General features: G+C 42.1%; 1 protein-coding gene across 3 annotated transcripts in view; it reads left to right on the forward strand.

Moving 5' to 3' along the window:
- IQGAP2 (IQ motif containing GTPase activating protein 2) overlaps positions 1–17,260 on the forward strand; it is a 267,786-nt gene that overhangs the window by 96,290 nt on the left and 154,236 nt on the right. Inside the window, exon 1 of one of the 3 annotated variants that reach the window (XM_036308003.1) lies at positions 11,433–11,584. The exons of the other annotated variants lie outside the window; for them this stretch is intronic. The gene's annotated coding sequence lies outside the window, so the exon portion shown is untranslated. Of the gene's footprint in view, positions 1–11,432; positions 11,585–17,260 lie in introns of those variants that run through there. 3 annotated transcript variants of the gene reach the window in all.

Raw genomic sequence — 17,260 nt, forward strand, 5'->3', positions numbered from 1 at the left:
ATGTTCTAATTCAGCTTTTCTTAAACCTTAGCTGACTTCAGAATCACCCGGAGAGCTTGTTAAAGCACAGGTTGCTGTGTCCCATCCCCAGAGTTTCCAATCCAGTGAGTCTTGGGTGGGCCCAGGTTTTTACATTTCTCACAAGTTCCACGACTTGTTAAGGCTGCTGGTTTGGACACAACTCTGAGATCCATTCCTCTGGTTTATCTGTCTGAGTCACTAAAAAGAATTGATAATTTTAAAAAATGCAGCCAGCTGAATCTCCCTAAGATCTTACATGTTTACAATGAAATCATTCTCACAAGTGATGGCATGGATTGTTTCTCAGTCATCTTGGGTTATTGAATGGAGACAGAAGCTCCTGCACACAGGAGCCCTGTGTATTGCAAACGGGGGGTGAGGTAAGAAAAGCTATGCCATGTTGTCTGCCCTCGCCTTTTGTCAAACCAGGATGTGCGAGATCCCTAGAAATTGAACAGATTATTATTTTAAGATTGGATCACAGGTGCTCTTGCCTGTAGAAGCTCTAAGATGTTTCAGTTTATTTCTTTCATTTGGTCAAAGAATTTCATGCTAAAATTTATAGGTTTGAATGTAACTAACATTTGAATCCAACTTAACTTGGATGCAGGGAGAAGAGTTCAGTAGTATTCAACAAGAATTTGCAAGGTGACTCAGCACTGAATGAAAGGTTGACTCCACTGTGTCTTGATAGAACATAGAGAGTATGGTAGAGTGGAAAGATTGATCATTAGCCAGGGAAATCTGTGTTCTTGTTCCTTAGACATCAATGTAGTGGGCTTGGGTAAGTCATTTATTTGAGCCTTAGTTTGGTCAGGAAATAAGAATTTTTGGAATAATTGATTTTAAAAGTTCCTTTCTGGCCTTGGGATTTTATATTTTTATGTTTTTATTTACTTCCAACTAAGTAAATGATGCCTTTTTCCCACTTCACCACCATCCATACCCATTCTAAATTGAATGCCTGATAACTGTATAATACCCTGATATCAGAAGGAGAAAAAATATAATTAGCAAACTCACAAATTTCCTTTCAGTGTTATTTTTTCAGAAGAAGAGAAATTTCAACCATTCTGTGTCCTGTTCATTAAAGATCTCGCCGTATCAAATTCTTGCTACCTGTGTTGAAATAGGGAATTTGTGAATTTTCCTAAAAAGCACACACTTACTTTTGTCTGCAGATGTCTAGCAGCTGAGTGACAGATGAAAATGTAGCTTGTTGCAAGTGTAATATGGGGGTGGGGGTGTTTCTAATCACTTTCTGTGCAATCAGCTATGCAGTAATGGCTCAGTTTTCATCATCTAGCTCTGAGCAGAATGGGAGAATCATCAGCAGTCTATTCTGGAGCCTACTTTCCTAAAGTACTAGGAAGAGAAAATTTTTTATCTAGTAAGTAGTGAAGAGTTCCTGATTAATAATCGCATTTATTTTTACTGGCTTAAATTGAGATGATTAGGAGAGAATAAAGGTGGAGTGAAGATTCAAGATTTCAAAGACTGTGACAGCCTGATTCAGGTGGTTATTCACACCTTGGGCTTTATTTACCTGCTCTTTGAGGCAGACACAGTTAGATCCCAAATGCCCTTAACCCAGTGATCTCTTACCTATAGATTTAAGAAATCATATATTCAAGCAGGAACCTGCATACTGTAAGGTCTCTTTATGAATCTGTCAATCTGAGGCATCTGCTCTGAGATGGGTCACTGTGAGGAGGCCCCCCTGTAAGGGATCAGACAGCCCGCTCTCAAATTCACCTTGAAGCCCAGCAGAATTCTGGTCTTGATCATGTAGGGAGTCAAACAGCCGTTGGAGCTGAATGAAATGCAGTCCCTTGTCGAAAAACCTGACTCCCCACCTGCATCTGACTATGGTTTTATTATCCATGCTACCTGTCCTAAACATTTGACTTTTCAAGACTCATGACAGCTGGACTAAGTGATGTACGTGGTAAAGCGATTTGAGAGTCTTTTAATAACAAAGCTAGAGACCCTGCGAGGGCCTTCTGTTGCTGCTGTTCTCCAAAGGCACCTTGTATTTGAGAATCAGCTGGTGCTAATCCAGTGATGTGCAAACTGAACCTCTGTGATTATGAGAAAAGAGTTGAAGGCAGTGTTGACCAGCCAAGCCTTGTCTGGAATAATGGAGGCCACAATTTCTCACTTTGCCTTTAACATGGAACCACAAAGAATTTCTTTGTTAAGAATCAGAAAACATAGAACTGAACAAGCCAAAGGAAGAAATGATATCCTGGCCCAATTGAATCCACTAAAAGATATTTTTATATTGAAGAAATTCTTTAACCTTATAACCGCAGCATTCACATTCTTGAGTGTATTGAATGGAAGATCCATTTGATAAAGAACGTTAACATAAATGTCCTCATTGAAGATTTAGAGAATATTTTTAATGTAAGACTCACTATTAAAAATCTGAAATATGTGGGGTTTTTTCTCACTAATCTACAGGTCAGTGGTAACATCAGAATGATGACATCCCTGCAGCTGTACTATATCCTGTCACAAAGGTGTGCCTTGTGCCAATGCATTCAGCAAGGAAGCTCTCTTTTTCTGTGTTTTCTTTGAGGAAGCCCACGCCTGTCCATTATGCAAGTGCGTCTGGCATGTTGTTTAAGTGCACTCCCATGAGACTGCCCTTAAGTCTGGATTGGGGAGAGCTGTGTCTTTGCATTTTCAAATATAAGAGAGAGGTGTTGTTACCTGATACTCAGAGAGACTTGGCTGCAGTTGAGCATCCGTCTCTGGATTAGTTTACTGTTGTTTTATAATGCTACTTTTTTGTTTTAACCAATTGTGCCATTGTTTGCTGAGGGAAATTGTTTCATGCTGGCAGGAAATTGTTAGGCAGTCTTAGAATTGCCAATAAATGGAGTACCCATGTTATTCTTTGCATCAGCAAAATGATAAGTTGTTAGGTTTTTTTTAAATTCCCATCTCCCACCCCTCTCCTTTGGCAACCATCAGCTTGTTCTGTATATCTGTGGTCTGTTACTGTTTTGTTGATTCATTTAGGTTGTTTTTTAGATTACACGTGTAAATTAGATCATAGAGTATTTGTCTTTCCCTGTCTTGACTTATTTCACTTAGCAAAATTCCTCTAGGTTCATTCATGTTGTCACAAATGGCAAGATTTCATTCCTTTTGAGAGTTGTGTAATATTCTGTTGCACATATATACATCACATCTTATTTATCTAGGCATCTATTGATAGACATCTAGGTTACTTCCATGTCTTGGCTGTTACTAGGAATGCTACAATGAACATAAGGGTACATAATATCTTTTCAAATTAGTGTTTGATAATTACTAGTAGGTTTTTGACCATCATAGTTAAAGCTAATTTGAGACTAAAAATCTAGAGGCATGCAAATTTATAAATATAAGTGCTACTTAACAGCAAATAGTGCATTTGTTGATTCGACTGTTGAATTTTCAAGGATTGCTACTTTTTTAAAAATTTTATGTGAGGAACTATTTTTTTAATAGTATTTTTATTGATTTCAGAGAGGAAGGGAGAGGGAAAGAGAGATAGAAACATCAACGATGAGAGAGGATCATTGATTGGCTGTCTCCTGCATGTCCTCCAGTGGGGATTGAGCCCACAACCCAGGCATGTGCCCTGACTGGGAATGGAACCATTACCTCCAGGTTCATAGGTCAAATTGCTGATTCAATCCTTTGCTTTATCTGATCTACTGTTGAGTCCCTCTAATGTATTTTTCATTTCAGTTACTGTATTTTTCATTTCTGCCTGGTCCTTTTTATGTTTTCTAACTCTGTTTTTATGTTTCTATCTCTTTGTTAAAGTTCTCACTGAGTTTATCTACTTATCCCCTATGTTCAGTGAGCATCCTTATAACTAGTGTTTTGAACTCCTCATCTGGTAGATTGTTTAGTTCTTTTGCTGGAGTTTTGTTCGGCTTTTTTTTTTTTTTTTTTTTTTTCATTTGGGACAAACTTCTTTGTCTCCTCATTTCGGCTGCCTCTCTGTGTTTGTTTCTATGTAATTGGTAGAGCTGTTAACATCTCCTGTTCTTGGTAGAATGGCCTTACATAGTAGGTGTCCTGTAGGGTCCGGTGGCACAATCTTCCTGGTCACCTGAGTCAGGTGCTCCAGATGTGTTTTTACATGGGTTGTGTGTGCTCTCCTGTTGTAGTTGAACCTTGATTGCTGTTGGCATGTCAATGGGAGAGATTGACCTTCAGATCTGATTGGCTGGGAGGACTGACTGTGACAACAGTGGAGGAGCTATTGTGCAGGGGCTGACCCCCTGGAGCAGGATTCACTTTTGCGGGCCTCTGGTGCCTGCCAAGTCCACCCTTTGGGTAAGTTGTTTGTGGAGGTGTTCTGGTGTGATCTGAAGCTGGCCACCTGGTGTGTTGGTTCTGGGGCGTCTTGGGAAATGGTGCAAGCCCAGGTCAGTCACTGCCTGTGCCCAGCTCAGGCTGCCTGGTATGAGCTACAGGGTGGTCTGTTGATGGTTGCCACTGTGCTGGGCTTGGAGGCACCTGGGAGATGTTAAGGTACGAACCAAGGCCAGCTGCCACTACTGCCAGTTTTGGGGCCACTTAGAAAGAGGTACAGGGAATGCTGAGGACAGATGCTCTTATTTGGGATTGTGAACCTTTGAGATATTTTAGTAAAGTCTGCAGCCCAAGCCAAGATAGGCCATTTGTGTGGAAAAACTGTTGTAAGCAGCTTGGGTGGCCTACAAATTGAGTGGAGTGGGATTTCAGGGAATCACCAGGGCAAGGCGAATTGTGTTCGGTTGATGGAGACTCAGACTTGACGCCTGCCTGCCAACTCTGTGGGAACATGGTTCATCTAAGTAGCAAAATGACAGAGAGAACCTCCCCTCCAGCGCTGAAGCCAGACGATTTAGTTCCTCCCCATCTGTCTCTGGCACTTTTCAAGCTGCTGCCCCAGTGCTGGAGTTCGGACTGAGTGAACTTGTCAGCAAGGAAATCCATGTGCAGTCCTTTGAAAGGAACGCCTGGGACTCCAACAGCCCTCCGTGTCACTCGCCCACAATCTCCATTGGTTTTCACAGCCAGAAGTTATGGGGACTTTTCTTCCTGGCACTGGAACTCTGGCCTCGGGATCCTGGTGTGGGTCTGGGACCTCTCACTTCTCAAGGGAATCTCCACAGCCAAGATATCTCTCCTCGTTTTTAACTGCCACATGTGGGTGTGGGGCTTGCCTGTTCCGTGTCACCACCCCTCCTACCAGTCTTGAAGTGGTTTTTGTTTATCTAGTCTTCATGCAGTTCTCAATGATGGCTGTTCTGTAGTTTAATTGTAATTTTGATGTGGTTTGGGATGAGGTGAGCACAGCGTTCACCTATTCTGCCATCTTGACCAGAAGCTCCAAAGCCTTTACTTGCAAAGAAATAGCCTCTTGGTCATTATAAAGATTTTTACAGTAAGTAAGAGTGGCATTGTCACCCAGTCCATTTGGACATGAGCTTTTTCACTAGTCCAGGTCTCCTGATGACTTATTTGCCTGCAGGGTGTGGACATATTTTGGCTGCTTCTAGAAGGGCCAGGGACACCAGCTTTTCAGATGACACCTCCTGTACCTGCAATCATACCTTCTACACCTGTAGAGTGATTCAAAGTCAGGTTACTCTCTTAGTTTCCAGTTTAACATGTGAATTCTAGTCTAGTGTTATTACTTGATTTAGGAGAAACTCAGAAGGGTGGATACCCTGGTTTTCTATGCATAGTTTTTAAAGCAAATGTACCTATAGCACACAAGGGTTTGTCCTTTTTCTGGCTGGTTATATGAGTAGGTCTGTGGACAGTCCTGAGCAATCCTTTTTTCTCTCCTGGCTTTTAAAGGCCCAATACTGTAGGGTTTGATCCTTCCCTTTGGCAGGGTATAAAATCTGTGAGGCAATGGAGTTTCAGAGTTTCGGTGTCCCCTGGGTAATACTAACACCCCATTTAATGTCTCCTTTTCATCAAAACCAGATTTGTGTCTCACTTATTTCCCAGTGTCTGGCCAAGATAGTGATCTTTATGAAAACAAACTGGCAGTAACTCAAGCCAGATAATATGGGAGCCCTCTGCCTCGGCAGAGGGAAGCTGTTAAGGGGAACAGATGGAGACAGTGTCTAAACGTCTTGAAGAAGGTGTGTGCTTGCTAGTTTAGAGGTGCTTCCTGTCTCGCAAGGACTGTTTGTATCAGGAGAGCCGGTGGGGACCTGAAGGCCTTCCCAGCCTCCCAGGGGCCCTCCCATAGCCCCACACTCTGACCACACTTGATGCCACATCAGATGACACTTCTGATATAGAAGCAGAAGTGGGATGTAAAGAGCAAATAAAGTGAACTCTTACCTGGTGTGATTAGAAAGCCAAACCTGTGAAGAACTTTTATGAGTTTGAGCCCAAACTCTGATAACATATGCCAGGGAGCAAGATCTCAAATACTCGAGAGAATGACACCTTTGCAGTTTCTTTTATGCATTTGAAATTAGTGAGGGGATGTAAAGAAGATTACATGGAGGTGGGAGAAAGTAAGGTGGTAATTGGGTTACCTGATGGTTAACAAAATTATGTGCTCTTTTGAGGGTGGTTATGCTTTTTTTCAAAGATGTGTTAACTTAGATGCACAGAAACAATGGACAGGACTTGGTTAAGGCCAAGATAAACCTTTTACTAAAAAAGTTACAAGCTTTGGACGTGACTACCCATTATGACCTGCCCAGTTAAGAACTTATGATCAGATCACCCCGTGAGGTTAATTCTATAGAGCCCCTTTTTTATCCACAGAAGGTGTTGTACTTTCTAGAGAATTGCCAAATATACTGTGTACAGATTACTAATATTCTATGTGTAATAATTTATTTAACCATCAAGCATGAAGACTGTAATTGTCATATTAATCTCTGAAAGTATAAACAGGACTTTAGGAGATTTCTGTGCATTAGCCATCATTGTGATTATTTATTGTTACTAACCAGTTTCCTGGCTATGTGTGGATGGTAAGCATTCGGTGCAAGGGAAGGGAAGAAATCACTTATCTGCATTCACCAGAGCTCATGTCCTGGATGTTGGCAATTTTTTCCTCTTCTTTTTCTTTACTCTAAACTTCAGTGTATCTAAACTCATGGCTTATCATGTATTAACTTGCTGACTCACCTCCTTGTCTCATGGTTTTCTTTCTTCTGATTCAACTTGTGCCACCAGAAGAAAGATCGTATATTCTGCAAGTGTTACTTTCTTCATGTCTTCCTCTTCAGAGTCTTCCTTTTGCATCCCTCTCCAGTCTCAACTCTCTGGCCATCAAGCCCTCAGGGGATGTCCTTTTATCTTAGTCAGGAGTCAGTTCTCTGATCACCAGTGTGGATCTTTGGCTCCTTAAGGTGGCTTGTTTATTGTCAGATACCCCTTGTTCCTTTATGTCTTTGCATTTGTGGGATTTTCTCTCAGCCAAATTCTGTTCATTCTTCCAGGCTCAGCTCTGATTTTTTTCTTACATCCTGAAGCTGTTATATCTTGGCCCACACTGCCCACATCATCCTCGCGTTTTTCTCTCACTGTGTCTCACACACATTTTGGTCATTTGGTAGTTTATGTTTGCTTTTATTTTTAATTTAATTTACTTTTTTATAGGTTTTGTTGTTTGTTTGTTTGTTTTTGGTAGATATGGCTTTATATTGGTCTTTTGTTATTTCATATGTAACTTGTTTATCCAGCAAGTTAATGCTCCTCAATAGAGTAGACTCTGCTCTGTTTATTTTATATATATTACAGTTGCTGGCAAGTCACCAACACACAATGAGTGTTCAATAAATACTTAGAGGAAGCAGGTAAAATGTGCCATGAGTTAGATATGTTATAGGAGGAGATGGAGCCTTTGTGTGGTCACCAGCATTAAGTGTGTCTGTTTTACAAAACCAGAATCTCTATTTTCTCCTATTTTATTCATAGTTAATCCCGGCGGAGGGAACTGATTCATAAAAACAGGTCCAGTTAGTGATTGCCTATTTGTTCACAATGAGAAATCTAACTTCTGGACAACTGGAAGGTCTGTGTCAGCTGCTCAGTGCAAACTTGTCCTTTGGCAGAGTTTCCAGAAGGTTGCTCTAGGGCCATGGACAGCCAAGATGACTCATTTGAAGCAGCTCCGAAATCCTCGTGTGTGATCTCTAGACTCCAGGACACAGTGCCAGTTCTTGCTCTTCAGTTTCCTATCTTCCTTACATAGTAGATGACTCTGCTTTTTATGAATTAAAGGGCTGATCTCTGGACTTGGCCAGATTCAATTTGCTTGAGAAGCAAAGGGAAAGCCATTTAGATAGGAGCAAAACCACAATCACAAGGCTTTCAAACAGAATTGCCCGAGATATAATTGGGCATGTGACTAGTTGAGTTTCGTGGATACAATAAATAGTGTTAGTGAGCTGAGAGAATGGTTCTTCTGAGTACAGGCATACCTCATTTTTGTACTTTGGTTTATTGTGCTGCACAGATATTGCGTTTTTTACAAATTGAAAGCAAGACCTTCCACCAGCAAAAAGATTAGGACTCACTTTATTGCCGTGGTCTCAAACCAAACCCACAATATCTGTCTCTGAGGTATGCCTGTACACCTGTACAAGGGACAGGACAGTTTTGAAGGGGCAGGTGGGAGTGCTGAGTGATGCTGAGGGAAGTCAGAACTTTGAAAGAGAAGTATGACTGATGTCTGGTTAGTTTCTTTATTTTGTTTTTCCTAAAGCTGATTTGTGTGTAATTTACATGTGAATAAGGGATGCCATTACTAAGTTATTGTCAAACTAAATTGACTCAATAATTTTGTATGGAACTTAAGAGTATACAGAATAATAATACACAGTAATTCCCTCTTCCCCATCCTCAGTTTCACTTTCCACAGTTTCAGTTACTTATCAACCATGGTCTAAAAATATTAAATGGAAAATTTCAGGATAAACAGTAAGTTTAAATTGCACATGATTCTGAGTAGGATGATGAAATCTCACACTTTCCCGTTCTCTCCTGCCTGGGACACGAGTCATTCTTTTGTCCAGGTATCCACACGCTCCTCACCTATTAATCACTTAGTAGGCATCTTAGTTACAGATCAGCTGTCGAGATGTCACAGTGCCTGCATTCAAGTAACCCTAATTTTACTTAATACTGACCCAGAACTCAAGAGTAGTGATGCTGGCAATTCAGATATGCTAAAGAAAAGCTGTGATGTGCTTCCTTTAAGTGAAAAGTATGTATGCATGGGGAAAAAACATAGTATGTATAGGGTACCATAGTATCCACAAGTTCAGACATCCCTGGGGGTCTTAGAACGTATCCCCCACAGATAAGGGGGTATCCTATATACAGGCATAAAAGTGATTATTTTAAAGAATGGCTTCATGTGAATCCTAATGAGATTTCTTATACTAACAGGATAAAAGCTGTGAGGGTGTGGGGCATAATTCGTGGAATAAACACTGATCGATGGCCTGATGTAGGAGTTTATCATCTCTGAGCAGCTGATAACCACTCGAACATGTATAATAAGCTGAATGGCAGCTTGTTGCAGCTGTCAGTAATGAAGTTCACATAATGCCAATGGGGGTAAAGAGGGTTCAGTTGGTCTGGAACCCAGGTTGGCTCATTTTATTTCTGTAAAGGGTCAGATGGTTTTTGAGGTCCATGGGGTCTCTATTGCAGCTACTTATTTAACTCTGCCTATATAGCAGGAAAGCGGCCGTAGACAATACAAAAACAAATTCATGTGGCAGAGTTCCAATATGACTTTATTTATGGACTTGACATTTTTTTTTTTCATGAAATGCTGTGCTTTCAAAGTTTTCCAACTATTTGAAAATATAAAGAATATCCTTGACTCACAGGCTGTAATGCACCAATTCCTGGTTATAACATAGAAGTAGGATGGATTTAAGGGCAAAATGGTACAACATGCAGGCTGCTATACCTTTGCAATAGTGTGAAAGGGAATGTCACCATTTTCTTAGCAACTGGTAGTTTTTATACCGTTCAATTTCAAAACCCATTATTTTCTTAGCTTTTTTTTCCCCCAAACTAATTATTAGCTCTTCTAAGATAGTTGGTCTATAACCAAAGTACTGTTTTTCGTCTCTGGATTTTAGAAGCTGTGGTTAATTACTAGGTTTCCTGCTGTTTTAAAACGAATTGTGTGCATACACAAATGTGCATGCATATGTGTGTACACACACACACACACACACACACACACGAGGGCTTTACCTTAACTTCAAGTTCTCCTAATCTCCTTTTTTATTCACCACTCAGTGGTTCTTTGTTCTCCATGTTTCAGTTTATTTCTGGATGTTTTGGTTTTCTTTTGATAAAGTCCTGTTTCTTCCTACTCTCTCTGATAGAGGAAACCACGAGAAGGACTTCTTAAAATTAAGAACACAATGTAACTTCAGCTGTGAATCTTGTCTACTTTGAGGAGAACCAGTCTGAGGTCCATGGTTGACATCCTAGCCCCAGAGGCAGGATTTACGTCCATGAGAGCGTGGTGTAGGGAAAGCCAAACATTGTCAGATGGACATTATAAAACAGCCCCAAGGTGTGCTCGTCTCCTGAGGTGAGAACCTTTGCTGATCTGTGACTAGTAGATTAAGGCTGACAGATGGAATCTGTTCCTGGGAACAGTGCCTCCTCCTCCTCCTCCTCCTCCTCCTCCTCCTCCTCCTCCTCCTCCTCCTCCTCCTCCTCCTCCTCCTCCTCCTCCTCCTTTCTTCTTCTTTTTAATGCATTTAATTATTCAAGAAATACATGAATGTGTTCTTGTCTTTTCAAATAATATGGATGAATTGAATTCCTATTTGACACTGGCCACCCTCAATACTATTCCCCTTTATAGAGGTAATCATTCTTTTAAGTTCTTGTCTTTCTCATCATTTAGTGTGTATTTATGTACATAAATGTCCATGAAGTATATTTCTTAATATAAACTAGTTGTACCATCTAGATTGGAACAAAAGTTGTGTTCTCTTTAGTTAATTCATCTTGGAAAACACAGGTTGGCATCATTCTTTTGCCATGCTTTCCTGAGGATGGGGTGGGAAGATGGCAGAGGGGACAGGGAAATGTCTGTGACTGATACTATGGTAAGACAGCCTTTGTTCTCTAGACCTGGTGGAGTGTTAAAGCTGACTCCCTCCTGGGGTGCTCTTCAAAGGCCCTCATCCCTTGCTCCCTCTCACCCCTGGGAGCCCAGTGGTCCACCTCTAATTCTGCCTGCTCAGGTCATGTTGCCCCCTCCGGTCAGCACCAGAAGCCTAGACATAAGACAAGCCCTGCACTGGCTCATTCTTGCCTGCGGACCACCCCCGGCCCATGGAGGCATCTCCCACTCTTTTCTCCACAGATGCTGCAAAGATGAGCCAGTCCCAGTGCAGCCACAACGAACCTCCACTCCCTGCTCCCCAGGGCAGCTTGCCTCTGTGTTCTGGATTCTCCGGGCAGGAGTCCGACACCTGCTCTCAAGGACTCCTGTGAAACTCCCCAACTGGTCTCACCAAAAACCCTCCTCTGAGGCAAGAAGGTGATATTCCTACCCATCACCCAAAGAGGAGAGGGGGCTGTGTGGGGGTCTCTCAGCAGCTCTTTCCAAAAATCCCTCCTCAGAGCTTTCTCGCGACTCACTGTGGGAGAGAGACACAAATCCGGGTTTTTACCTCCCTTTGGCAGGGTTTCCCCAGTGGACTGTTTTATAACTCACTTTGATACCTGATATGGCTAGTGTTATAACAAGACTGTGATAGCCAGAACTTCCAGGGTAGCAGCATCCTGAATACAGGAGAGGGCAGGTTTTTCTCTTCACTAGAGACAATCAGAATGGTTAGACCGTAGGGGTTGTCATAGAGCGATGGCGAACCTATGACACGCGAACTCATTTTGTTGGTTGATTTTTCTTTGTTAAATGGCATTTAAATATATAAAATAAAGATCGAAAATATATAAGTCTTTGTTTTACTATGGTTGCAAATATCAAAAGATTTCTATATGTGACAAGGCACTAGAGTTAAGTTAGGGTTTTTCAAAATGCTGACACGCCGAGCTTAAAAGGTTCGCCATCACTGCCATAGACAGAAGACTGTCGAATTGTTCGCCAGCAGGGTGTCTGCTACATGCCACACACTTGCAACACTTTATAAAATTGATCTTTAAACGTGTTGCCAATCTATTAAAGAAAAAGTCTTACTACTTTGATTGTTTTTCTTTACTAGGCAGCTCTGCATATATGTTTCAGGCATTTTTATTCTTTTCTTTGAATTGCCTCTTAATATCCTTTGCTCAGTTTTTTTTTTTAATGTCTTTTCTTTATTGATTTATAGTTTTTTGGTGGTTTTTTTTTCTGTTTTTTTTTTTTTTTTTTTTTTTTTCCAGAATACTAATCCTTTGTTCTGTGGCAAATATTTTCTCGAAGCCTGGCCTTGTCTTTTAACTTTGGGCAATTGGACTACATCAAAGGCATCATAAATAATTTCCCTCTGCAGGACTGTTTTGTTGTGTCTGATTTAAGAAGGCCTTCTTTTTCCAAGGTTATAAACATAGTCCCCTATATATTTTTCTAATGTGTTCATAATTGACATTTTTAAATGTTTTAGAGCCTTAATCCATCTGGAATATTTTTGTGAACAGTAGGACTCTAACTTAATTTCTTCCCAAGTAGAGAGCCAGTTCTCTCAACACTCTTTTGTGAAAAGCCAGCAGCATGTTCTGTGGCCGTTGGCATGAAATTAATCAGAGTCCGTTAAGGGGATGGTGGGGAGAAAGACAGGTCCTTGGTAAGCATCCTAAGTGTCAAGATGAGGTGACCACTCAGAGCAGAGGATGCTGCTGACCTGGAAGAGCCCCTGGCGATGAGTGTTGCCAGAGCGTTCCAATAGAGGCAGAACCAAGGCCGCGAGTCTCTGCACATTGAGAGCTCATGAGCAAACAGTGGCAGGTAACTTGTTCATAATTGTCATTTGTTTCCAAGCAAAAACTTTTTTTTTTACTTGAACTTTCCTGTATGAACTTCTTATAGTTCATTGTCACCATTGGGAACACATCCCAAAGCAGGGTGTGAGTGAAAAACGTGTACTAAGAAGTGCAAGCCTTTGTAAACCCCTCTGTGCTTCTTTCATGATATTAAAGCCAGTAATGCAGCGGTTCTCACCCTGTGGGTCGCGACCCCTTTGGGGGTCGAACGGCCCTTTCACAGGGGTCGCCTAAGACCGTCGGAAAACACATATATAATGACATATTGTTTTTGTAATTAATCACTATGCTTTAATTATGTTCAATTTGTAACAATGAAAATACATCCTGCATATCAGATATTTACGATTCATAACAGTAGCAAAATTACAGTTATGAAGTAGCAACGAAAATAATTTTATGGTTGGGGGTCACCACAACATGAGGGACTGTATTAAAGGGTCGTGGCATTAGGAAGGTTGAGAACTACTGCAGTAATGATTGTTGGTTTGGGTCCAGGATTTTTGCTTGATTTTCTTTACATCCTTGGACATGCATAGATGGAAGTATTTGTCTCTAGGGCAGAGAGGACAGTAGGTGCAAAGGCTCTGAGAAGGATGGCAAGTGGCACATTCTAGAAACTGAGGGAGAGCCCAGGAGGCAGGGACACAGGAGGCCAGGAAGGGGTGAGGCCAAGCAGCAGGCAGGCTGGAGCTCAGGGCCTGTGGCCAGGTGAAGGCTTTGGGCCTATGGATGCCACTGAAGTATTTTAAGCAGAGTGACAGCATCAGTTTTGTTTGAGACAAAACTTTGATTGTATGAAGACAGATTGTCAGTAGGCAAAAGTGGATCCCAAAAAAGAAGTTTAGAAACTTTCTGCAGCGATCCAGGGGGAGGATGCTATGTTACCTTGATTTGAAACTATAAAAATATTGGCATCTATGTTGTCAAATAAAATCCCTGTAAGTTACAACTCTGGTATAAAATAAAACTTTTTTTAAAAAAGAACCTCATGCCGGGCAGACCCGCATCAGGAAATAAAACCCGAACGGACTTCCCGTTTGGTGTGCTTTGCCCATGTGCCCATGATTTCCAGTTGGCAACAGCACCCTTTTGCGCAGGAGTAAATTTGCCGTGCCGATCCAAAAAAACAACGACCAAAAAACAAACAAAAAGACCATCAATGCCATTTTTTAGAAATTAGATCTGCAACTATTGATAAGATCATGTGATTTTTATCCTTTGTTTTGTTAATGTGTTGTATTGCATTGATTGATTTGCATATATTGAGCCATCCTTGTGCCCCTGTAATGACCCCCACTGGATCATGATGTATTATTTTTTTAATGTATTGTTGTATTCGATTTGCTAGTATTTTGTTTAGAATTTTTGTATCTGTATTCATCAGATCAGCTGTCTCCTGCAGGCCCCCTACATTTCTAGGAAAAGGTCTTGTGCTTACTAAACCAAATCTCTTTCAATTTCCAGTGACTCAGAGCTCCGATATTTGCATAGTGATTCAACCAGCAAGGGACTGGCTGCAGAGATAATTTGGTTAAGATAAGTCTTCTGGTTAAAACGTGTGAAAGGTTAATAAAGGCCTTTCCTGAGCAGTGTCCTGTGCATGGCTTTCAGGAACTTTTGACTTACCTACCATGCTACCTATCAAGCTGGGTGCGATGGTGGGATGGAAATATTTTTTTTTTTTTTCCCAGAGAGACCCACAGGCCAGTTCTGGACAGTTGACATTAAACACTGCAAAATTCCAAAGTGCAGACGGCTTGGCAAGTTTGAGTTCTGTTCAGAACTAGTGCATTCTGTTCAGAACTAGCTTTTTTTTTTTTTTTTTTTTTTTCAATAGTGCTTTTGTCTTCCTGCTAAAGGTCACTCTGCTGTTGTCCAGGACTGGCGTTGTCCCGTCATGAGAGTTGCTAGGGAAGAGGGTGGACATACTGATTTAGTTTTTATATTTATAATAACTTAACACACCATCAGGTTTTACAGATTTGAAAATGTAAATAAAACGGTGTGCCTTTTTAAACTGCTGGTGAGCAGCCGTCGTTCTAAAATTGTTTTGGACACGTGAGCTCTCCTTTGGGCTCCTTTCAGCCCCCACCCCACCTTCGCTCTTCAGTGCAGTGGGATGGAATCAGCATGGATTCGGTTCAGTTTCAGGCTTCATTGGAATGTCATTTGGACCATGAATGTAACTTAGATGAGATAATCTCTGTAATATAGAAGTTCCACCGCTACCTACCAGAACTGTCAGGTAAAATAACCAGTGTATTGCCTGCTACAGAGTGGGGGTTCCATCCATGTTAATTTACCTGACGCAGCACCTAGGAGAAGGGATGGAAGTTCAAGTGCAGACCTCTGCCCTTCACTTCCCAGGAGCATGAGGTTGGCAGAGGCCTTAAGCTGAAGCCTGCTCCTTGGAGAGCGACAGGAGGAGCCTACAACTGACCCTGGCCTGCCTCGAGCTAGAGTACAACTTTGCTGAACTATTTTTCAACTGCACCGTTTATTTAGGGGGAGTTTGCAACTTATGTGTACTTAGCCCTACTGTTAGTGTGGCTGATTTCTTGAGGAGCCTCACTCAGTTCATTGGGGCTAACAGCATGAAGTGACTTTAATTTTTTCCAAGGAACTGCTTACAATTGTGCTCTGTCAGATCCCCCGGGCCAGCCGCTGGGCATTGGGTATGTTCTAGAATTCCTTTCCAAAACTCCTAATCTCATATCCAAGTCAAGCACCTTCCCTGTCTCTCTCTGGGCTCCAGCTCCTCCCAGTGTGACAGGAAATAGAATGCACAGCTCCAGGAGTTACTGAATTTGGCAAGTCGTAGTCGGTGGTGAGAAGGTACATCCACCTGGCTTACTCTGGTGCGGGTGATCACGTCACAGAGTTTGTGGTTCTCTGGGGCCATGTTAGCTTCTTCATAGGGCGCGGTGTCTCCCTTTGGCATTGCTAGGTGTTCATTCCCCGTTCACACTCCCGACTCCTCCTTGGAGTCGAGAGTGTCCTGCTGCCTGGCCCAGCAGCTGCCTGGCAATCCTAGGGCTCCTGCCTCATTAACCTCAACACTCCTTCAAAAGGCACTACTTAAGAACTGGGATCCCGTCACACTCTGTCCAGAGTTGTAAAGAACTGGCATGGAGCAGGAGTACTCCCATCTTGTTTTCCAGGGGTACTGCTCCTGGGTCACTTTAAGGTCTGCTTGCAGAGGGCTCCTCCAAGGGGGCTTCCCACCTTCCAAATCTCTAGCTCAGAAATGGTGTCAGCATCTGTGTTTATGAGTGTCCAGCTGATGGATGCCACCTTCTGTCAGCTCCCTAAGGTGCTCCATTCTGTTACAGTGTTAGCCCAGGGTGGCCTGTGAGGTTTGCAGCTCAGCCAGCACCCAGATAAGGAACAGGATGCCCCCTTCCACTTCTTGCAGGTACCTTAGTCTCTCCTTGAGATTCTCTTAGAAACCCTCCCATGCTCTTAATTTTTGGGGAAGCAGGTAGTAACTTGCATAGACACTCACCCTCCCCGAAAAGCCAGCATCAACCATTCTTCCTTTCCTTGGGGGCAGGGTGGAGGGAGGGGCTGCAGTCAGGCAGTTGGACTGGTCCTGTGATCTCTTGGTAGAAGTAGGGGCGATGTCAGCCTTACGTGTGTATGGCATTCTAAGAAGGGTTCTTGGTCCCATTGTCCTCATTGTTGGGTCTTGGCTGTAATTCTAAGAATAATAAAAAAATCCCATTCAAAACTATGTTTCTTTATATTAATAATATTCTTTTTCTTTAAATCCTCACCTTGCACTTCCTTGGATTTTGTTTTTCCCATGTATCCTTTCTTGCTCCAAAGGGCAGGGCCAGGTGAATGCTATTGGTACTTCTGTAGGATTTGAGTTGTGGCCTAACATAGATCTCACTTTAGGAAGGTAGGGGGCTTCCTGGCCAGTGCTGAATGTTTGTGTCGCCTAAGAATTCATATGCGGAAATCCTAATGCCTGATGTGATGGTATTAGGAGATGGGTTTGGGAGATAATTAATTCATGAGGGTGGAGCCCTCAAAAATGGGGTTAATATGTCCTTAGAGATGAGACCCCAGAGAGATCACTAGCCCCTTCCACCATATGAGGACACGGCGAGAAGGTGCCAGCTATGAAGCAGCAAGAGTGCTCACCCCTGACCAGCCCTATTTTTGGACTTGACAGCCTCCAGAACTATGAGATACCATTTTAGTTAGCTATAGGGATAGGAAGCCC

This window comes from Myotis myotis, unplaced genomic scaffold, assembly GCF_014108235.1.
Source record: "Myotis myotis isolate mMyoMyo1 unplaced genomic scaffold, mMyoMyo1.p scaffold_m19_p_5, whole genome shotgun sequence".
Lineage (NCBI taxonomy): Eukaryota > Metazoa > Chordata > Mammalia > Chiroptera > Vespertilionidae > Myotis > Myotis myotis.